General features: G+C 34.6%; 1 long non-coding RNA gene across 1 annotated transcript; it reads right to left on the reverse strand.

Moving 5' to 3' along the window:
* Nucleotides 1-6,963: 6,963 nt before the first annotated feature.
* Nucleotides 6,964-9,955, reverse strand: LOC125186804. Its single transcript, XR_007170508.1, has 2 exons — nt 9,740-9,955; nt 6,964-7,430 (listed from the first exon to the last, which is right to left on the reverse strand). It is a non-coding gene; the product is annotated as an uncharacterized LOC125186804 (long non-coding RNA).
* Between the last annotated feature and the right edge of the window lie 2,922 nt (nt 9,956-12,877).

Genomic DNA, 12,877 nt, shown 5'->3' on the forward strand with positions numbered 1-12,877 from the left:
TCATAGCCACAATGAGGATCTATCTTGTGCTATTCCCTTATAGGATCGTTCCTCATTTTCCTTTTCAACATTTGCCCCTCTTGTGCTCTCGTGCACTGGGCGTCGGCTCTTCTCGCGCAAAAAGTCATGTCACCGTGGATCTCACTTTCGTGCCTAACACTGTCTAGCATCGTCTTAAAATTGTTGCTTAGGAAAGCAATTATAGGATTTATAGTTCATCTTTCGTTGTCTCATTTTGAGATACACAGTTCTAGGAAACTCTTCCTCACTCTAGGTTCTTTCATTCTTGACTAGGAGAATCTCTTGTCATACTTTGTCTCGGTTATCTCAAAATTCACTTCTGTAACTTCCAACTTGGTTGAACGTCTTGGAGTGATGATCGAGTCGATTACTTGGAATGATCTAGCGAACAAGTCTAGATCTTGACTAAAGAAAAGTTTGGATCTCAGAGCAGGAAAGAAACTGAGGCTCTGATACCACTCTGTCATGACCCTATTTTGCTAAGGATAGCGAAAACGGGTAAACCGCGACTAATAAGAGGGATTTAAGAAACGGGGAAAGAAAAGGGGAAAGAACTTGAGAATATTCCCAAAGGCCAAGTCGATTCATATCATAGCATAGAAGACAAATGTACCATTACATGGTTTTAGAACTAGAATAAATATTACATCAATAAATCAAAGTTTGATGGTGATATTCTAAGATGTCTCACTTCACAAAAGAGCAGCGGAATAAGTCCATACTAGGCGACTTCGTGTATGAAGACATGAATCGAGAAAAGATCCACTGGATTATTTAGTAGCATCAACTCCGATCTTTTCTCCATCCTCTTGACGTTCAACCTGCACATTTATAAATACATGCAGGGCTGAGTACAGGAGTACTCAGTGGACACATGCCGAAAACAAAACATACAATATATAGTTGCCATCCATCCACAGTATCGCACGGGGGTTTTTCTTAAAAGGCCCGAGCATACTAAATTCTTTGTGAGCTAAAAGTCCGACTGCAGTCTAAGTTCTTTTGAATCCTCGCCTCATCTGAGAATCGTGTACCGTGAAGGTGGCAACCTTCAGCGGACACATCGCCGGCCAACCGCTGATGGCTCACGGCTCGCGTGCACGTTATTCCGAACAGGATTTGCGGTCCTATTGGGAACCGAATTCGTTAAACTCGGGCGCATCGCCAAAACCCGCGGGCTACAACCCCAACAGATAGGCCTCAAAACAAACATTTTATGGCATGACAACAACTTTAAAATAATCACTGCTTCATTTTGAGAAAAGAGGATTTTTCATAATTTCACAAGTATTTGCTTTATATCCACACTATAGTGCTGGATATTAAAAGAAAGCCCACCTGATATGCTTATGTCTCAACTCAAATACTCGCTTTGGCCTCACTCGCCCTTGAGCAATTTATCCCTTGAAAATAAATAGCGTAGTACGCTAATTAATACTTGACCTAATTTTCTTTAGAAAGAATGCATGCATCCTATTGGATAGCACCTATATCCCAGTCTCGTCTTATAGGATTTTTTCTTAATCCTACCTCGGATTCACTACTCTGCAGAGTTTATTTATTCTCTTTATTAACTTTGGAGAAATTCTATTTTCTCTAAACAAATACTCGGCCCTTATTTACAAGATTAGGAATTCTTGGAAAGTCTCTTCTAAAATTCTTTTCTTCGGATTTTTCTTAAGGCCGCCCATGGCGTCGCGGGGCGACGCCGGTCGACTTTCGCGTCTCCCACTTTAATACTTTCCTTCTTCGGAATCTAAATATTAGGAAATTAATTTGTCAACCTTCGAGCTCCAACTCGATATTTTTCCATCTTCGGAAACTTAGTTATTTCTTCGGGAATTAATTAATTGAGCTCCAACTCAAGTCCTTAAATTAATCCCATCCAACTTCTCATAATTTAATTGGCCCAACTCTCAAAATTTCTTTTATTTCCAACTCCATCGGCCCATTTAATATTTAGAGCCCAATCACTTGATTAATTAACTTGGCCCAGAACCATAGCCTATTCCTTAAATAAATAATACTTGGGCCCAACTCTTAAAATTTAATTAAATGGACTTAGCCTTAGAACTAAATTTGGTCCAGCAACTTCATTTACCTTAGGCCCAAGTAGTGACCCATTTACTTAATTAATTCAAAAACCCAACAGAATAAAGTGCCCATCGTGAATTCCATCACCTCACTTTCCCATTCCAAATCAAAATCCATAATTCAATGAATGAGAGGCTGCGCCTCCTACTCCCTTCTCCGAAAAAATCTTCGTCTCTCCGGCAAATCACCGCCTCTTCGCGTCGCCGGAGCTACACCGGCTCCGCCTTCTCTCTCGAGTTCTCACCTCGTCTCCTTTCCTCTCGGTGGGATCGCGCCTCACCTGCGTCGCCGGGCGAACTCGCCTCAGCGTTCTCCGATGAGCGCTCTCCATCCAGCGTCGACATCCTCGGCGAACCCGGCAGTAGAGAGGAGGCATCGCCTCCTTCTCCCTCTCTCAGCCGCGGCTTGCAGCTGCTCCGCGGAAGCTTTCGGACTCCGTCGACGCTTGCTCATCGCCCGACAGCTCTACCATCACTCCTCACTCCAAAGCTAAGTCCCCAATCCATTAGCCCCTTTTTAGCTTGAGTTACCAAAGCTTTGATCTTGGGCAGATTGGTGATTGTTGGTATTTCGTATGATTCTTGTTGGTGTAATTAAATCCCATGATCTAAATCTTTGGGAGCCTACTGGAATTGATCTTTATTGTCTCTACTTTGAAGCTTAAACATGGTTATGCTTGAACAATTATTTGCGGGTACATTCTACTTGTCACTTCTTTCTCGGCAGTGACTATGCTAACTGATTGTTGGCCCTATTCTATGTTCTCTATGTTCTTGCTATCATGATGCAAGGTTTTGGTTGTTGTGTTACCTAAGTTTGATGAATCCTCTCGGATGAGGACCGATGTCCTGCCTCAGAATCTCCTCCTTGCTCCTCCTCCCTTCCTTGCTGTATTCCTTGACTTTATGTGAATTTGGGGTGTCGATTTTGCGGGGAGGAGAAGAGAGATGAGGCTGCTTATATAGTGCTCTACTCTTGGTTGTTTGTGCTTGAGACTTGGAGGCAAAGACTCCTATTTTGGGGCTGCCAGCTCTACCTCTTTTGAGCTTCATGTTCATGTTATTCTTACTACTTTGGTGTATGTATGGTTGTCTCTCTTGGCTGTTTCCTCAGCCTTGATCGATGGGAAAACAAGAATCTTGCTCATGTCTATATTGGGCTTGTGTAGAGGCTCATTCTACCATGCTAATTTGTCTTGATTCCTCATTGATGCTAGTTGAGATGTGCCAAAAAGGGGTTGATCTCAAGCTCTACTATTTCCCTTTCTTAAATGAGCTTGTGCCTCCCTTCCTTTTTATTTGTGAGTCATCTTCTAACCCCTATTCTTGTGTTAATTTGCAGGTAGATGTATCTCCAACATTCTAGTATATCTTATTCCTCAAATATTTATCTAGTAAAAGCATAGCCTTTACTTTTATCCTTGAACACATAAACTTTCTTGCATTTTATTTCTTCCAACGAAAGTACTTAGATTACCCCAAAGTCGAAAATTACAACGATAACAATGATTACACGACTTCTAGAAGGAATTTAATTAAGCTACTAAATCCGATTTATCTCGAAAGAAGGGAACGAAATTCCGGGACGTCACACTTTCACGGTTTCTTCAGTGATTGACGAAGTGTGAGTGGTGGAGAAGGAAACAACTTCGGTTGATGTGTGTGGTGAAGATCTAGGGTTTAGTGTGTGAGACCTTTCTGTGTGAGTTTGTGTTCGAGGTGTCCAGTTCCTGTGTGGTGGAGTTCTGTGGTGTTGGTATCTGCAGTGAGAGGTTGATCTCTGGTCAGATTTCAATGGTGCTCCCTTGGAATGGTTTCTGGTAGAATAGATATGGTTATTGGCGGGTTTCTGAGCCATTGTTCGATCTATTCAGTTTCTCTCTTGTTTCTTGTATTAACTGGATTGTGCATGTATCTTTTGATCCGAGAGGATCTTATTTGTTATTGCTAATCCGTTTATTCAGTGTGCAGGCTTCTTAGGAGAACTTTATTGATACTTCAAGAACCATAGTTTAGCCTATTGACTATAGTTGTAATAGTTGAAGTTCCTTGGTTGTAATCTTGATAACTCAACAAAATCAGTCGCGTGGTTAGAGTTTGACTGAGCTCTCCTAATGAAGAATAAATAGATCTTGATAAATAGTGAATCCGCATATAATCTGATCCCTGCATCATATGAATTTTGGTTTGGGATTATTTAATCAGTTCTCAAAGGGTAGGGTCACAGTCTTGTTTCATTTTTCATATCCTCTTAAATCTCCAAAGCCCAATTATAAAGCCCAATATAAATATGGGTAATTTACTATTGTATCCTATACTGACTGATAGTCCCAAGTAATTTTATTTTTTTTAATATTGATAAACAATATATGTTTATGAAACTCTATGATTTGGATCTTTAAAGTCCCTGTCTACTTTGTGGGGAATCTTAATGTTCAACTTGCAATGAATTAGCGTATAATGCCAATCAATAACATAGGAATTATGTCAATCGAGAAAACCTATAAAATATCGATACTTAATTGTAATTAAATTTAATAAACTCCATGTTTAATTGAGATGCTTCCACTACCGTATATTCTATTTTTGAAAGTAATGAATTTGTATTAGAGTAAATTGATAATATCAAAAAATTTAAATTGGAATAAAATGTTCAAACCGAAAAGAAGGTGAGCTAGTAATAGGAAAATAGTTGAAAGTTTGAAACTATAAACAATAACAACCAACAAAAAAATTATCCAAATTCAATACAGAAACAAGAAAACCGAAGCAAAAAGAATGACACATAAGCGCGTTATACACAAATCATTTGTGGGTTCGTCTTTCTAAAAATGAAATGTGGAACATACAAGTACTGCAAGCTATAAGTATTGGGCTTCACCTATCAAGTAATACTACAACTATAAAACTGGTGTCCAACGAAACAAACAAATGCTCCCTCCGTCCCAAAATATTATAACCCCTTCTTTTGGACACAAGAATTTAGGAAATGTTGTTAAGTGGTGTAAATGGAGTTGATAGTAAAGTAACTTTTACCATAAATAAAAATGTTTTGGGACACCCTGATGCACTTTTTATTAGCATTTAAAATTCCTGCAAGTATACAGGGTAGATCTAGTATAGCTAAAGGTTAGTACCGGGATATCGAACACGGGGAATATAATTGCAACTGACTATCATGTACTAAGCGTCAAATACTATCTAGAGAAACAAGAGTTTAGGTGTGAGATTTATAAAACTAGACATGATGTAAAACAATAAAAGTAAATAAGATAGAACTAGGCAAATAGAGGAATTTCAAGGATAATGATTTCACTAACTCTTTAGTTATTCTAATTAGTTCTACGTTCATCCGACTCAAGTTTTACCACGATCTCTCCCTATCATGCATCAATACTCATGTCACAATTATTGTATGAACATATAAGATAAATCAATCAAAGCTATCACCGATCAAAGATTGACAATAATCAAGATAACGGCCAATTAGTCGAACAAAAGTTCAAGAAAAATCAAGTGGAAACGAGTTCTGAACATTAAACATAAAAAGAATTACTTAAAAGTCAAATACTATCAAACCTCAAAATTCTATTGTTTAGCAATCCATGACAGATGAACTAAAACAATAATTAAAGTACGAGACATGAAATAAACAAACAAAACCCAAGGATGAATCTTGAAGTCTCCATGCTCCTCTTGCCTTGCTTCAATCTCCAAGAATGGTGACGGAATGATGGATGAGGAATTTGGGTTGGAGAATGGAGGGGGAGCCATGAAGGCTCCTCTTTTGGGGGCTATGCAAGGGTTAAAATCTACGAATGAGGTTATGAGGTATATATAGGCTTGAGAAGGATTTAGATTTGGTAATAAGTGTCCTCCAAGCATTAGGAAATATGTAATTTTCGTTCCCTATAGTAGAAGGAAAAGATTTGGCTTCACAAGGTAAGATCTTCTTTCCTTCTTCAATTTTCCGCCTAGACTGCAGCTGACAGCTTTGCGCGACTTTGGTAGAACGGAAATAACTCTCTCCACATAACTCTTATTGAGGTGATTCTTGTACCACCTTATAGCTCTTTTCAAGAAGAAGAGAATGGTGTGTAGAACGCTCCGATCGGACTTCAGGATCGCCGGCAAATTGAGTTTAAAGACAGTTGTCGCACGCTGCATTTTTGTGGCGGGCTGCCGCACCTTGGCCTACGGTCGCCGCGCGTAGTCCAGTAGCTTCTGACTTCTTGTGGCGGTCGCCACGCACTTCCCGGCGGTCTTTGTCACCGCTAAGCGCCGGCAGTCGCCGAAAGTGTTGTTGCGGTCGCCGGAGAAGCTTCAGATTTCCTACTTCGCGTTTTTACTCCCTTTTTAGGCTCAAATATGCACATTTCTCACAAAACATGTCAAAATACCAAAATAGATAATATATGCAAATAATGGACATGTAATGCAACTTTGACATTAAAAACGGACCACGAAATGGCCTTAAAATAGTGCAAAATGCGAGCGTATTACATCCCAAAAAGGAATAAGGGTCTAATATCTTGGGACGGAGGGATTACTAGTATTTAAGTAATTTAAAAACTAAGAAGAAGAAAAACTCACAAATACATAAACAAAGCTAGCCAAAGCCACAAGTACTTCTTGTCAATTTTTAAATATGTCTTATGTTGCGTTATTTGACAATATTAAGTAATTTAAAAGCAAAGATAATTTAGCTAATTTACCAGAATAACGCCTAAGATTGGGAAATGTCACGCATGTGTGTGTAATCAAGGGTTTCCTCCTCATTTTGATCTATCCCTGTCTAGTTCTGGATCTAAATCTAAAATCTGTCAAAACACTTGATTCTGGTACAAGGTTCATGAAGATGGTATTCATTACTTTCTTGAGTTTCTCAACAGTGTGTACAAGCTATTTAAAGGAGATTATATTCAATTATAACTATTCAACTGACAGTAGCTAACATCTTAACTTCTTCTACAACTTCTGTTTTCAGCTTTGTTATTTCAACCTTCCTTCATTCTCCTTCGAGTTCTCATCTACCATCGCCTCTTCCATCTTTCCCACATCTCTTCCACATTACCATAACCATCCATTCTATAATTCAAAGATGACCCTTGTAATCAAGCCAAGGCAAGTGTGATTTAGGCATGAGCAATCCAACTGCTTTTCGTATTGATTTTTCAATTCAACTCACATAAGTACTCATGGCATAATGTTCTTCGTCGATCCACCTTTTCCAATAATGTAAATCGATTGTGATAATCAAAGACCTTACATGTTTGTGTTATGCTCCTTAATTTCACCATTGGATCGAAAAAGATCCTAAGACAAAACGAACTAAATAAATGAAGCATCAAAAATTCTCACGATGAGCCAAATGATTGATCGAATTGGCTTCTTGACAAATTAGGCCCAAATTGATAAAAGTCATTCCAATATTGCACTTGGAATATTAGACCCAAATTGATAAAATCATATCAATGTTTAGTGTGGAAGAAAAACCTAACAAATCCTTTCATTATTCGGATGATATATTTTAATTCTTTTCTAGATCGAATTATTTTGAATTTCTGTTTTCTGCTTATTTGTGAGAAGTTGGATTAGGTCTAACAAACATTACCTAGTTTTGTTTAACGAAAAAGTCAAAAACTAGTTATATATGTGGCAATGAACTGTATTTTGCGTATTGATATAAAACAATAATCTACAGTGCAAAAATATATTAAGCACAATTGCACAAAGAAAAGGAAACAAAGACAATTGGACACTATAATGTTGTGTGTCAATTATTAAGAATATAACAGCGCAACTTGGTTGTGATATCTACCTGACTTACGAATAATGATTTGAAAAAGTTATAAAACGTAGACGTAATATATATCAGCTTTTTAGTACCCTCCTCTTCATTGCTTAAATTAAAAATAGAAACATTCTATTTTAGAAATTAAAAGTTCTTTTTCTCTATAAGATGAGACTCATTTTTCACTAATACATTTTTTTTCTTTCTATCTTAATTATTTTTATTGTATCAATTTTATATTAAAACGTGTCGCTCCAAAACTTCCTATTTTTAAAAATGGGAGGAATATAATTAGAGAAACAAAATATAGAACCTATTAACGTGGAGTACTAATTAGTACTATATGTATATTCACATTTTTGGTTCAATTATAAGAAACTTGTAAGTTCATAATTAGAGAAACAAAACAGACACATAATTATTTCATCATTTCATGTGTTAAAACACACACACACACACACACACACACAATTTCATGTTTAAAATCGATCATAGAAAAGCCTTAATAACTTTGCACAAAATACATCTCGATCCTATTTCAGATCAATCAAAATCTATGAACTAAATTGATTTCTAATTGATGGAATGAGGAAGGTTTCTATTTTATACTTTCCCGTACACGGTATACAGCATACAATATGATTAAATCATTAAATGACATCACTGAATCTTAATAAAAAAGTCGAGATTTTAGCTGACTGGGAGAAATTAATTCTGTTGGCATTATAGGATATTCTTAGCATTCTAAAATGCGTAACACAATTTCTGACTTATGTTTTGGATAAATATATACATACGCCCGATTGTCTCTAAACTCTACGTGGAGCACGACGCCTTCCCCCAATCAATAAAATGAGACATTAAATTTTCTTTTTTTATGTCATGGAAAACTATGATACAGAATGAAATACACAAAACATACTAGACTTGATTTGCTACCTATTAATAAAATTCGATTCATTATGTTTTAACACAGTTAACATTTAAGATTAATATCATATCATATGCATAGAATTGGAACCGTACATAAACAATTAAACATACATATAGGATAACGAGAAGGGGAAAACATATTCTACTTCTTTGTTTGTCTATTGTGTTATGTAAACATACTTATTTATTAAGGATTTGAGAAGGTGACCTACTACTAAATTAAATTTAAATACAAAACTATATATTTTTTTTAAACGATCAAGTATAAAAAATTAAAATGTCTAATAAAACCTTTCCGAACACAATGATCAAGTTAAACAATTAAAATGTCTAATAAAACCTTTCCGAACACAATTTCATAACAATTTTCGCTTTAATCATATTACATATTACTGATGTTCCCAAACTATATATTAATCACTATCAATATCTAACAAAGAACAAGAAAAGAAAATAAAACATAAAACAGAACATACAAATAAACAATTGAAAATGTGAAATTAATAGTGAAAGCTCTTGGGCAACCAAATTAAATGCAAGAAACAAGTATTACAAATATGTATTTTCTTAGAATGAGATATTTCAGTTTTCATGTTTGAAAAATGGCTTCCTCCACTCAATTTTCTAGTAGTATATATTAAGCACACACAAAATATTGCATAGTAGTACTATAAATTAAATTTGCCTAAATTTAGTCATCGGAGGTAACATGAGCAAAATAGAACATGATATTGGCACGGCTCAATCAAACTAAAGAACCCAAATTCTTGGGAGATTTGATTTGATTGAGTCGTTCCAACACCATAACTAGCCAGTCACCGCCCAACAAAATAATCAATACAAAAAATGAAAATAAAACAGAAAAAATTGAGGTGATTTCTAATACTTAAATTGTTACCTCCACTGCATCTAGATGCAACATATTCATTGCATCTCATCAGAAATTAGATTTTGAAGAAGGATCTTCTCCCCCCCAGAAACCCTAATTATAAACACTGAAAAAAGAGGATATTTGAGAAATTAGTTGTGTGTGTGTATGTGTGTTATCATCAAAAGAAAAAGGCGAGAAATATGGCAGATGAAAATATTGGCCTTCGCCTGATTTTGATCAAAGATATATACAAAGAAAAGGGTTTATCATTATTAGGACTTCAAATGAAAACATATATAGTGGTTGATGACATTTTTGCAATGACAAAAATTATGTCACTTTCTCCGGAAATTTCAAAGAAAATCCATTAACTACTTTAGGTGACTTGCCAGCTTGGACAACCAACTTTGTACCATTGTTAAATCATCATTAGCATCATCATTATGTCATAGACTTAATCGGAATCTAAAACAAGAATTTCAAAAAAGTTTTGGACAAAATGCTTGTCTAAGAATAATCAATGCCTGATTTTCTTTTGTAGCATATTATTATGGAGCAATACTAGCTACAAGAGGTATGATTTTTGTAATATGTATATGTATGTATATATCTTCACTTTCAGAATAATTTTAAATATTCTCCTGAAAAGTTGTAGTATTTTAATAGTATCAAGTTATTTTGGGTAGCCATATAACAATCCAACTGAATGTTTATATTTTGGATAGTACTTAAGCATTTTGGACAAGTACTACTGTCATTTTTATATCTCATACCTACAATTGGATAACATTTTGATAGCCTAAATAAACCTCATATGTGCTTCTAGTAGTCTATATATATAAGTACTGGTTTCTATCTCTTAGTGCAATTGTAGTTTTTAAATTTTATTGAGGATAAATTGTTTGCATGACTCTGAGGCTTTTTATAGTCAATTAGTCATGATAAATGAAGTACGTTTAAACTTCTATATCAAACAATAAAATAAAACAAAATAATAGTGAAACTTGTTTAATTAGCAAGAAGTGATAGTAACACATAAGAAAAAAATTAAAGGGAAATATTACTTATAAAAGAAAAAATACTATTAACATTATTAATAATAAATAGTACTAGCAATCATCTAGGAAGAGCTGTAATCAAGTTGGCGGAGGATACGTTACAACAGTATTATTATACCTTTAAGAGAATTATTGTAAAGTTTCGACATCATTATGACCATTTCAGTTAACGTACTAACATTTTTCCAAATAACTAGATTCTAATATGGTAGATAAAACTATATTTGAAGTGAAATGTAGCTTTAAAATGCCTAAGTGGTTGGCCAATCAACATTAAAGACAAGAAGAAAACAAAGATTCCCCAATATATTACAAACATATTTGCATTACTCTGTTGCCCCATTTGCTACATAAAAGTATATCCTAATAAATGGAATCGAATAAAAGAGCGTCTGCACACGCTTTCATTTCAATTTAATATATTGAACTTATAGACTTAGGTCCGAAAATATACCTAACTTTTGAGAAACACAAAAGGTTAGAGAAAGGGTCAATTGCACGAGCACACCACGGCAGGTCGTGCCGGCTGCTATTAATTTTAATTATAATATTTTATTTGAGGTTTGATCATATAGTATTTATTATTATTATTATTATTCTAAAAGAAGAAAATATTTACTTTTTAAGCGATCGCTCAATAAAAAGTTTCGGATCGATTTATTATATATATATATAGGGATGTATTCAAATCCTTTTCATATCTTTTGTCCTTTTACCTTCTTAATCCTAGCCCCACGATTTTGTCATCTGACGGTTAGATTAATGTCACAAATGTCATTTAATAATACACATTTTCATTCTAATAATGCCGCAGCAGCTAATAATGCAACATTATAGACTAATAATGCACATTTTCATTCTAATAATGCACAGCAATTAAAAAAATATAGTTCCATATACATATGCATATGCCACTCTGTTCAATTTATTATTCTGTGACAAATCAAGTCTGGTATCTGCCCGAGATTCCTCTATGACCCGAAGGTCCCTCTGTAATTGGACTCATAGGTCCCTCTGTATTTGACCCGTAGGTCCCTCTAAAATTTCAGATCCAGTGCAAGGCTGTCACAGATCCTCTTTAGTCACATGATTCATGTACTTTCACTATCATATGTAAAATATATCAATTGCACCACTCACATATCCATATCATATTCCACAAAAATAATTTCAAATCATACATAACTATATCAGGCTCACATCATACGATCCAAAATATTTACTATAAGTCAACTCCAACTCATGCATAACAATTAATTATATAATGCATGTAAAATTAAAAATGTGATTTATACACACCTGATTAAGATAGATAAACTTATTGAGTTCCTGATTCCAATTCTTAATTTTTAACTCTCGATCCAAAATTTTCTCTTTACTTCTGTTTTTCTCTAAACTTTTTTAAACCCTTTTCTTTTTCTAAATGATAAACTATATACATGTGTATACAAATATATGTACGTAGGCTATTTTGCCTACTCATCCTAACTAAAATGAATTTCATAACTACAAGTGTTATGTCTTTGCTAACTATGTGACATGTCAACTGCATAAATTATAATATAAGAATCTAGTACATTATAATAACAAAACTTACATCAACATTTTGCATGTAACTTTCTATTCAAATACATATATTTATATATTATATTTATAAGTACGTATATAAGTACTAGTACTATACGGTACACATGCACACATATTTAAATAATGGCATATCTACACTAATTTAATTATACTATATATACATATTCATATTTAAAATTCTCGTGAATCAAAACTATCTATATATTCGACTATACTGAGTCGATCATAACAATAAATATATTCTCTATGACAAACTTAATATCAATTTAGTATAATGACAATTTAATATGCAATGCCAATATAATATGATAATATGCAAATTATTGCAGGTTTCGGGTTAGGGATGTCACAATTCTTCCCCTCTTTAAGAATTTTGTCTACAAAATTCATTTCTTTCTGATTTAACGTACACAATGAAATTGCTAACCTGTAAACAAATGTGGATAGTTCTTTCTCATCTTTTCCTATGTTTCCCAAGTCGCCTCCTCGACTCCGTGATTTTGCCAAATAACTTTTACCA

Source organism: Salvia hispanica, chromosome 5 (assembly GCF_023119035.1).
Source record: "Salvia hispanica cultivar TCC Black 2014 chromosome 5, UniMelb_Shisp_WGS_1.0, whole genome shotgun sequence".
Classification (NCBI taxonomy): domain Eukaryota; kingdom Viridiplantae; phylum Streptophyta; class Magnoliopsida; order Lamiales; family Lamiaceae; genus Salvia; species Salvia hispanica.